Source organism: Corvus moneduloides, chromosome 17, assembly GCF_009650955.1.
Source record: "Corvus moneduloides isolate bCorMon1 chromosome 17, bCorMon1.pri, whole genome shotgun sequence".
Lineage (NCBI taxonomy): Eukaryota > Metazoa > Chordata > Aves > Passeriformes > Corvidae > Corvus > Corvus moneduloides.
The window spans coordinates 2,359,474-2,369,617 of record NC_045492.1 but is presented as its reverse complement, the minus strand read 5'-3'; positions in this window follow the sequence as shown (position 1 = coordinate 2,369,617).

Genomic DNA, 10,144 nt, shown 5'->3' with positions numbered 1-10,144 from the left:
TCCCAAAGGAGAAGCTGTTCCCTTCCCAAGCAGAATGCTGCCTTTGTGCAGCAGGTACATTTTCACGATTATCCATCATTAGCAGCAAACATCATTTTTATAAAAGCTCAGCCACAATACAAATGTGCAGGGGGCACAAATACAGATGCACCATTACTGAAATTGTCCCTACTTGCAGTTCTCCTGCCTGCCCAGGTTCATTTCCAAACTTGCTATTTGCTTTCTTTTCTTTGGGATATTTTCCAACCACACCAGCTTGAACTCAGAACCTCGAAAATAGCCAAAAAATGATCAGTAATTTTGGAGGAGAAAGGGAAAGAAAAAGAAACCACACAGGAAGTTCAGAGTTTGAGCTTTGGTGAAAATGCAGGGGTTTTCTTGTTTTATGAAAATAATTTGCGACATTGCTAATTTAAAGGAACTTGATATTCAGGAAGCACAGGCTTCCAAGGCTTTTCATGGAATTGCAGAGTAGTGGGTGGATGTTTGTTGGAAGATGCTTTCCTCCGTGCAGAACAATATTCCAGGTAACCTGTATCATCTGCTGCTGGCACTGTGCCCATGATGGGACACCTGAGGTAACTTTGAACCACATTCCCCAGCAGCTGCTTCATCCAATTTCAGTGGATGCTGGGCCTTTGTTGAAAATCCATGGAAGTAAAAGCACAAGTGTTCCTGCAGAGATAAGGGTGCTGAGCACAGGCTGCTTTATCCCCCCTAAAACGAACACCTGTATCCCTCTCCCACATTTCCTCTGCCTGTAGCTCCCTTTTTTCCAGCTGCTAGCAGCACAACTGGATCTGAGAGCAAGCAAGACCTGGGCATTCCAGCAGATCCAGGTGTGTGTTCCAGCAGGGCAGCACCACCCTTGTCTGCCCCATCCATGACCATCAGCACCTCACGGAACCATGGAATCACAGCAGCAGCCACTCTCAAGCTCTGAAATGCTTTCATAAGAATAAATTAATAATAAGAATAAATCCATAATAAGGATAAATACAATTTCCTCCAGGAAGTGGCAGCAGGGCTGGGCATTGCCAGGGGAAAACATCCCAGTCACACCTGCACATACAGACTCAGGTGTCCTTAGAGAGATCTGTGTGCCAGCCTGCACTGAGATTGTTGGAAGGGAAGCCCTCACTCTGGCCAGGATTACTGAAATCCAACCTTAAGAAAGCTCTTCCCTAAAAAAAAGGAAAGGGGAAAGGGGAGGAAAGGGGAGGAAAGGAAAGGAAAGGGGAGGAGAGGAGAGGAGAGGAGAGGAGAGGAGAGGAGAGGAGAGGAGAGGAGAGGAGAGGAGAGGAGAGGAGAGGAGAGGAGAGGAGAAAGGAGAAAGGAAAGGAGAAAGGAAAGGAGAAAGGAGAGGAGAAAGGAAAGGAGAAAGGAAAGGAGAAAGGAAAGGAGAAAGGAAAGGAGAAAGGAGAGGAGAAAGGAGAAGAGAAAGGAAAGGAGAAAGGAAAGGAGAAAGGAGAAGAGAAAGGAAAGGAGAAAGGAAAGGAGAAAGGAAAGGAGAAAGGAAAGGAGAAAGGAGAGGAGAAAGGAGAGGAGAAAGGAGAGGAGAAAGGAAAGGAGAAAGGAAAGGAGAAAGGAAAGAAGGGGAAGGGGAAGGGGAAGGGGAAGGGGAAGGGAAAGGCAAGGCAAGGCAAGGCAAGGCAAGGCAAGGCAAGGAAAGGAAAGGAAAGGAGAGAGAAGGAAAGGAGAGAGAAGGAAAGGAGAGAGAAGGAAAGGAGAGAGAAGGAAAGGAAAGGAAAGGAGAGAGAAGGAAAGGAAAGGAGAGAGAAGGAAAGGAAAGGAGAGAGAAGAAAAGAGAAGGTGTACACCCCAGTGCTTTCAGTTGCATGGGAAAAAAGACAGAAATTGTGACTATAAAACACAAAAAAAACCCCAAAACCAACCCAACCCAAACCAAACAAAAAACCCCCAAACGAGTTAAAATACAGCAAAATGGAGCACGGCCTGAAGTTGCCAAGTGGCCATAGCCATTTCCACACTTTTTAAACCGCGAGAGCCGTCATTGCAGGTGCCAGGGGCTGGCTGGGCAGCAGCTGGCAGAGCAGGGGGTGGGAGCAGCCAGGCCTGAGTTGCCGTGCCTGGGTGAAGGGACAGCACGGCCACACATCCCAGCTGTGCTGCTGGACCTGTGGGCTGGTGCCACCCCAGCCACGGGCACACCTGGGCGAGAGTTCCCCTGCAGCTCAGATAAAACTGCTCTGCAAAATCAGCAGGGCACTGGTTTTGGAGGGAAATCTTGTAAAACACGAGGTGTGATCCCAGCAGTGTGTCCATTCCACAGGAAGATCCCAGCAGGAATTGCTCTGCAGCAATGGATATGGGGCTGGGAAGCACTGGATTGTTGGGTTAGAGCAGGAGGAATTTGGGAAGCAAATCACCATTCACCCTACAGCCCGATCTTATCTCAAAGGTCCTTTCTGGCTCCTTCTGAGGGCTGCAGGCTCAGAAATCAAACCTCATGCACAGATCCCTCCTTGCTGCTCATCCCAAAGAGTCAGAACAAGCCTTCGGCCGGTCCCAGCCACAGAGCTGGCAGAGCTCTTCCCTAAAGGCTCTGGGATTCTGGAACTTGTTCAAACTCCCTCAAAGCTGTTCATTTCCTGGCTCCTCAGATCCATGGAGCAATGGGCAGGTGCTTCTCTCCTGCAGGGGCAGCCACACCACAGCAGCCTCTGAGTGTGCTCCAGGCACAGAGGGTCCAACCTGAGCGCCAGGGGCCACTTGAGGGGTTCAAACACCTCACGAACAACCATTGCAGGGCTCTCTGTGCACCAGTACTCTGTTTGATGTTGCTTGAACATAACTGAAATATTGAATTCATAATCCAAGTCACCCACAAGCCACGTAACCTCAGTGAGTGGCACAAAACCAACGCTGAACTGAGCAGCTGTGCTGGATTCCCTCTGTAGCAAGACATTGCAGGGAAAAAAATCACAAGAGCTTTAGCAAGGTGACATTAGGCTTATAGGAAATTCTTTTGTTGCATTAGCAAATTATGGTAATCGTGCCTGGCATGCCTTTAAATAAAGCTTGTACAGCAGCTTTATATATCAATATATAATAAAAATAAGCATCTCCAGGCATTAGTGGACACAGCCCACTTTAGTGAAAGGTGCCATTAGCTACCTAATGCAGCCCTAATAATCTCTCATTTTACGGTAGAAAAACCAGCATCAGGAGCAGCCAGTCACACTTGGCCTGCCACAGGGATTGTTCTCTTTGTTTCCGAGTGAGGGTTTCTTCCATCTTATCCACCTTCCTCGGCTTTTTGCCTCTCTTTTCTCCACTGGACATTCGCAGAAGGTTCAGTCTGGGAAGGGAGTCCCACCAGGGTTTTTTTCAGTCTATGAAGACAAACTGGTAATTTAGTGTGGGAATCTGGGCCTTCTGTCCCACCCTCCAGAGCAGCCCATGCGCTCAAGCCTCCGTGGTGAGCCTGAGCTGCTGGAACTGCATTTCCCAGGAGCTGGGCTGAAGAACTGAGTGGGGACAGCTGTGGAAAAACCCTCCTTGCTTGCAGAAGAGCCACAGCCTGGAGCAGTGGCACAGAGGGGCAGGAGATGTGGTCCAGCAACAAGGGACACTGGCGTGAAGCTCTGAAGCCTCAGGGAACAAGCGATAGGATGAGAGGAAATGGCCCCAAGTTGCACCAGGGAAGGTTCAGGTTGGCTGTTAGGGAGAACTTCTTCACTGAAAGGGTTGTCCAGCCCTGGCACAGCTGCCCAGGGCAGTGGTGGAGTCCCCATCCCTGGAGGGATTTAGAAGGAGCGTGGATGAGGCACGTGGGGACACGTGGCAGTGGTGAAGACGGTGGTGGTGCTGGCTGATGGTTGAACTTGATGACCAGAGAGGCGTTTTCCAACCCTGATGACTTTTTCCCATGGATTCATTTTCCTGAAGGTGCCATGGTCAGCCTCGGGAGCTGTTGGCTTCTGTTCTCACCTCACGCGTTTCACAGGTGAGCTCAGAGCCACGTCCTCCCTGGAGCCCCCAAGGCTGAACAGAACCATGGAGTCATTTAGGTTGGAAAAGACCTCCAGGACCATTGGTTCCACCCATAACCCACTGAGGTGGGCACAGCAGTGAGGATGTGCAGCCCTGGCACCTCACCCACCCCCATGAGGGCCGCAGGCCCGTTCCCTGCCCAGTCCCCACGGCTCATTCCCTCCCTGGCCCTTCTGCCCACAGGGGGACACTGCTCTCCGTGTCCCCAGCTCCTTCCACCGACGCCCCCAAACAGCTGGCAGAGGTTTTGGGGGGATTTCAGACACTGCTGAGCAGAGTTCCAGCTCCATCACCAGTGTCCCACAAGCACCACGGTGGGGACGTGTCACCAACCTGAGGAGAGCAACCCAAAAACAACCTCTGGAAGCTGTGCATGAGACCAGGTGGGAAAACACAGCCAAGAAGGAGACATCTCAGCAAAAACCTAGCAGAGCAAATAAAACTGAGCATTTCTGCTAAATAAATGTTCTGGTTCTCTTTATCAGCACCTTAAAATACACGACAGTGTTGTTCAGCTTTGGGGGTTGGGTTGTTGGGGTTTTTAAAGGCTGTAATCAGCCTTATTTAAATTGGTTTGGTCTTTTGCCTCGTGGCATCACCTGGAAACTTGTTCTGTAATGTGGGGGATGATTTTATGAGAGATGTATGGGCAGGCACCTTGAATTCTTTTGGTTTTCATTAATTTGATTCCTTCCAGGCAAGAAAAGGCTGTAATAATGTGATAAAATGAGGAAACCGGTGACATTTAATATCATAAAAGAGCATAGAGGGGGCTTGGTGTTTTTAAGTGTCACCAGCACATTTTCAGAGATGGCCCAGCCCTGAGAATCAGGGCTCTGAAATAATTTAATCCATGCATGATAAAAGGAACCACTAGAAATAATTCACTCCTTGTCTTACTGCATATAGACTGGTTTGGGAGCTCATTATTTATTTGGCAAGTATTTAGCATAACAAATCAATTTCCAGTGACACCTCAGATGAGGTAATTTATACTGAAAGTCAAAAGAAGATGAAAAAAAGGAGGATTAAACTCTGTTATTTTAGAAGGAGACTGGGTGCTGGTGTCTCTCCAGGGCTGGCAGCAGGCAGGGCAGGGGCTGTGACGCTGCCTGGGGTGGCAGTGTCCCTGCCCAGCTCTGTGGGCCCCTCACCAGAACAGGGACAAGCAGCCCAGCTGTGCTCCAGGGTGCTGGGAAGAGGCCTGGATGGCAGAAACAGACAACAAGTGGAGCTGCACATCCCAGTGGGAACCTGGACTCTTGTTTGGACACACTCTGGTTTCCCCTGCTGCAACAAACACCCCAGACAGGACCCTCTGGACACACCTGCCAAGGAAGAAGCAAAAGCATGGGATGGGAAGATGAGCATTCCCTCAACCTGCATCATTCGCCATGTCCTGTCCTGCTCCCACTGGCTGGAATTCAGATGAACAAAAATCACAGAATCACAGAAATCGAGGGTGGAAGAGACCTCCAAGATCTTCGAGTCCAACCCATGCTCTAACACCTCAACTGGACTATGGCACCAAGTGCCACGTCCAGTCTGTTTTTAAACACATCCAGAGATGGTGGCTCCACCACCTCCCTGGGCAGACCATTCCAGTACTTTCTTATTCTTTCAGTGAAAAACTTTTTCCTGATATCCAATCTCTACCTTCCTTGATGCAGCTGAGACAGTGTCCTCTTGTTCTGTCAGTTGCTGCCTGGTGGAAGAGACCAACCCCCATCTGTCTGCAGCCTCCTTTCAGGGAGTTGTAGAGAGCGATAAGGCCACCTCTGAGTCTCCTTTTCTCCAGGCTAAACAATCCCAGCTCCCTCAATGGTTCCTCATAGGGCTTGTGTTCCAAGCCCCTCACCAGCCTCGTTGCCCTCCTGTGGACACATTCAAACATCTCCACGTCCTTCCTGAACTGTGGGGCCCAGAGCTGGACACAGCACTCGAGGTGTGGCCTCACCAGTGCTGAGTACAGCGGAAGAATGACCTCCCTGCTCCTGCTGGCCACACAGTTCCTAATGCAAGCCAGGTGCCATTGGCCTTCTTGGCCACCTGGGCACACTGCTGGCTCATGTTCAGTCGGCTGTTGACCTTTCTGCCCAGACACTGTCCATCCACTCTGTCCCCAGCCTGTAATGTTGCTGGGGATTTTTGTGGCCAAAATGCCCTTCCACAAGCATAAGGTTGGTTCCAGTAAAGTTTAAAGGAAACGAAAAGGCTCTGCACAAAGCAAAATTCAGATGTTTTCTGTGTTTGGCTCAGTAGGGCAGGAGAGGAGTCACTTCTCAAGCCCAGATCCCAACCAGACTTTTGTATAAGCTTGTGCAGAGCCATTGCAAAGAGAGGCAAGAGGATGGGCCAAAGACTTCCCTCGAGGGCTCAGCCTGGAGCAAAGGAGGCTCAGGGGGGACCTTGTGGCTCTGCACAAGTCCCTGACAGGAGGGGGCAGCCGGGGGGGTCGGGCTCTGCTCCCAGGGAAGAGGGACAGGAGGAGAGGGAACGGCCTCAGGCTGGGCCAGGGGAGGGGCAGGCTGGATACTGGGGAAAAATTATTTATTGGAGAGTAGTTAAACATTGACACAGGCTGCCCAGGGCAGTGGTGGGGTCACCAGCCCCAGAAATGTTCAAAAAACAAGCAGATGTGGCACTTGACAATGTGGTTTAGTTGACAAAGTGGTGATCAGTCAAAGGTTGGACTTGATGGTCCTGGAGGTTTCCTCCAACCCAAATGATTCTGTGATTTTAAGGTAGCAGCAGATACGTTTGAGTTTCACTGGCTTCTGCTGCTGCTTCCAGACCAAAATCTTTGAGACTAGAACTTTTCTAGTGGAATTTTTTTGTTTTGGTTGATGTATTCAAATTTAAAACAGGAACACTCCGAATTAAGACAAAATTTCTTATGAAGGGGTCACAGGAACATTGATGGTGCCAAAAGAATGCTTTTCCAAAGCCAGCGGCAGCTGTTTAAGTTTGAATCACTGAAAGAAACAGGATCATTTTCTGGTTTTCTTTGCTCTGAATTTTCTTCCCTCTTATGTTTCAGTTTCAAAGAAGGGAAAAAAAAACCCAGCCGTGTCTGTCTGGCTTTAGGCACATCTGGGAATTCACAGCCAACTCAAGGTGCCCTCTGCCCGAAGATGTTTATGGAATAATATTCCTGAGGAGCCAAGAGCACAGGGCATGGCCCTTCTCTCTGCCCCCACCTCCTGCTCTGCAGCACCACGTTACAACAACAACCTGGAGATGTTCAGCCATGGAAAATCCCCACACTGATTTCCTTGTCCTGGTTGGAACCTCACGGCATTACCAGCCCTTTTCAGGATCCTGTTGCAGCATTAAAAAATGCAGCTTAAATGGTCTCCACCTGAGAGAGCATCCAAATCTGAGGCCAGAGCAGCCCAACGTGGTCAGATGACTCAGAAAAGGAGCTTTTTTTTGTGGAAATATGTTGTTTAATTCTCGTGGGTCCCACTGAAATGAGTAAGTGGAAGATTACCTTGGTCTCATCTAACTTGGGGGGTGAGTCCTGAGCTTTAGGGCTATAACAGGACTATGGTTGGTGTTAGTTTTGCCAGGAAAGTTAATTTTAAAAGTGAAAGGAGCACCAAGAGGCATCTGGCACCCACCCCTTCTCACGGGTTCACCTGCCTTGGAGAGCATCTGTTGCTCCCTCTAAAATCCAGCAAGGCTTCTTGTTTTGATGGAACACCCCAAAGTATCACAGATGTTATTTTCAGAGGTTTTTTGGGCTTTTGTTGCTTTGAAGTCTCAGAGTGACGTCCCAACCACACCAGAGAGACACAATTGGTGTCACCCAAGGCAATGTTGATTTTATTCTCTCTCTGTAAAGGACAGCTAAAACCACTTCCAAACTGAGATCAAATCTCAATGTGAACAGCTCTGAATCTGGATTAACTTCATTCCTGCACCAGGAATTGCTTTTGATCCTTCATTATCAGATTAAATTGCTCCCCCTGCTTAATTAAGCCATGAACCCCGTACAGACTCAGCTCTGCCTCAGTTCCCAGGATGTTTTAGGAATCTTGGGCAGAAATTTGCATGGGTTGTAGAATCCTGGAATGGTTTGGGCTGGAAGGAACCTTAAAGCTCATCTCATTCCAGCGCCCTGCCATGGGCAAGGACACCTTCCACTATCCCAGTTTGCTCCAAACCCCATCCAACCTGGCCTTGGACACTTCCAGGGACTGAGCATCCATTTTCCAGATCCAGATTTCACTGGGTGACTTGGTGGGTGACAGAACCGTGTTCCCCAAAAGGAAGAGCCCCCACAGCCCATGGGAACGAGCTCCTCAGGGCAGGCACAGTCACCCCCACCTGGCAGTGGGGACATTGTCCTGTAGGACGGCAGGGAGGGGGGGATGTGTGTGCACCCAAAATGTGTGTGCCCTCACCTTCTCCATATTTGCATCCAGCAGTTAATTACCAGCCATTAAAGCTCTGTAAACGTTTAAACAGACTTTAAATAGCCATGAAAACACAATTGCCATGGAAAGCATGCCCATGGAATTAATGTAATTAAGTGCCAATTCCAGAGTCTATGCAGGCACACACACGGCTCCCCCAGCCCCTCCTGCCTGGATAAACTCACTCCAGAATTCCTCATTCCACAGCTGGGGGCTGGGGGGTCACCACAGCAGCAGTTCCCTGCTCCTCATGGATCCAAGTCAGGGATGCGTCTCCTCTCCCACTCCCGCTGGCTGCCGCCCTCCCAGGTTCCCACTCCTTGCCCCTGGGTTGCTTCTTCCTTAATCAGGAGCTGGTAATTGCCTGCTCCTGTCCTCCTTGGTAAGGATTCCAGGATGCTCCACAGGGTTTCAAAACCCCCAAATCCTGGGAAAATCCCCTGCACTGCTCTCTCTAAATGAGGGTGGCTTATTGGTGCCTCCAATGTCTGCATCACAGAAGGGGAAGACTCCAGATTTTCCCAACAAACCTTGGGCAAAACACAGTCCACATTTCTTTAGAGAGAAGCAGAGATTCTCCAGGTCTGGGACTGGAGCATTCCCAACCCTGTAGACAGACAGAAAACCCAGGCAGTAACACAGTGACACGTGTCTAACCTCACAACAGGTGGTGTTACCCGGACTATTCTTTCCAAAGGCAAAAATCCAGGAGAAAAAGCAAATGCAGGGAAGTGCTGGCGTGACTGTGCCCCTGAGAGACAGCCTCGAGCCCGGGAAACACCAACAGCAGCAGAAAAAACAGTGAGAGCTTTTCCAGCAGCACATCCCCGTGTGGGAACAGCTGACCCCAGTGCTCCCTGTCATCGCAGGCTTGTTCGGAGCTCCTGCTCATCCAGCTTGCCAAAACCACTTCATGCAAGGTCACTGAACATCCCCCAGCAGGAAAACCTTGTGCTCATCACTAACTTGGCTTAAGTTCAGACACAAGACCCGGGGGACAAAAGCATCAGATTTAACTACCTCGAGTGAAATAAATTCAAGCCTAAATCTCATTGTTAGGCATCTGGATCATCCCATTCCCCTCAGCTCTGCAGATGAATCAAACTCCCAAAGGCAGGAAGGGTAAGGAGGTCTGGAGAGCTGCTCCCATGCCATTATCCCTTTGAATCTCTCTGGGATTAAATGAACCTCTCCAATAATACTCCTGAGCACCCTGTCTCTGCATTAAGCCCTCTGCTATTTTCTCACACTCGTGTTTATTTGTTTAGTCCTCCAAACTGAGAACACAAACTTCTGCCCTGGCTCATCCTCTGTCCCCATCCCTGGGACATGGCCATGACAGTGTCCTGCAGAGGAGCAGAGCCAGGAGCTCTCCTGGGGCTCCATCCTGCACCTCTGACAGTTTGCTGTGGTCAAAGTAAGATTTAACCCAGTCCTGCAGAGCAGCTGCTGTGCCCAGGGTGCCACATTTCCTGATTAAGACAAGAAATGGCTCCAAGAAATCTGTTCCAATGCCAGAATTTCCCTTTATTTTTGCATGGAGCACGTGGTAACCCCCAGCCCTGCCCTTCCCAGCCTCCCTCCCCAGTGCCTCTGCCTGTGCAGGTGGCCCAGGGTGGCTGCAGGGTACCCGGAGCAGGCACAGGAGACCCAGGCCATCGACCTGAGCCAGAGAGGAGGCTCAGCTGTACAGCCATTAGCCTGTG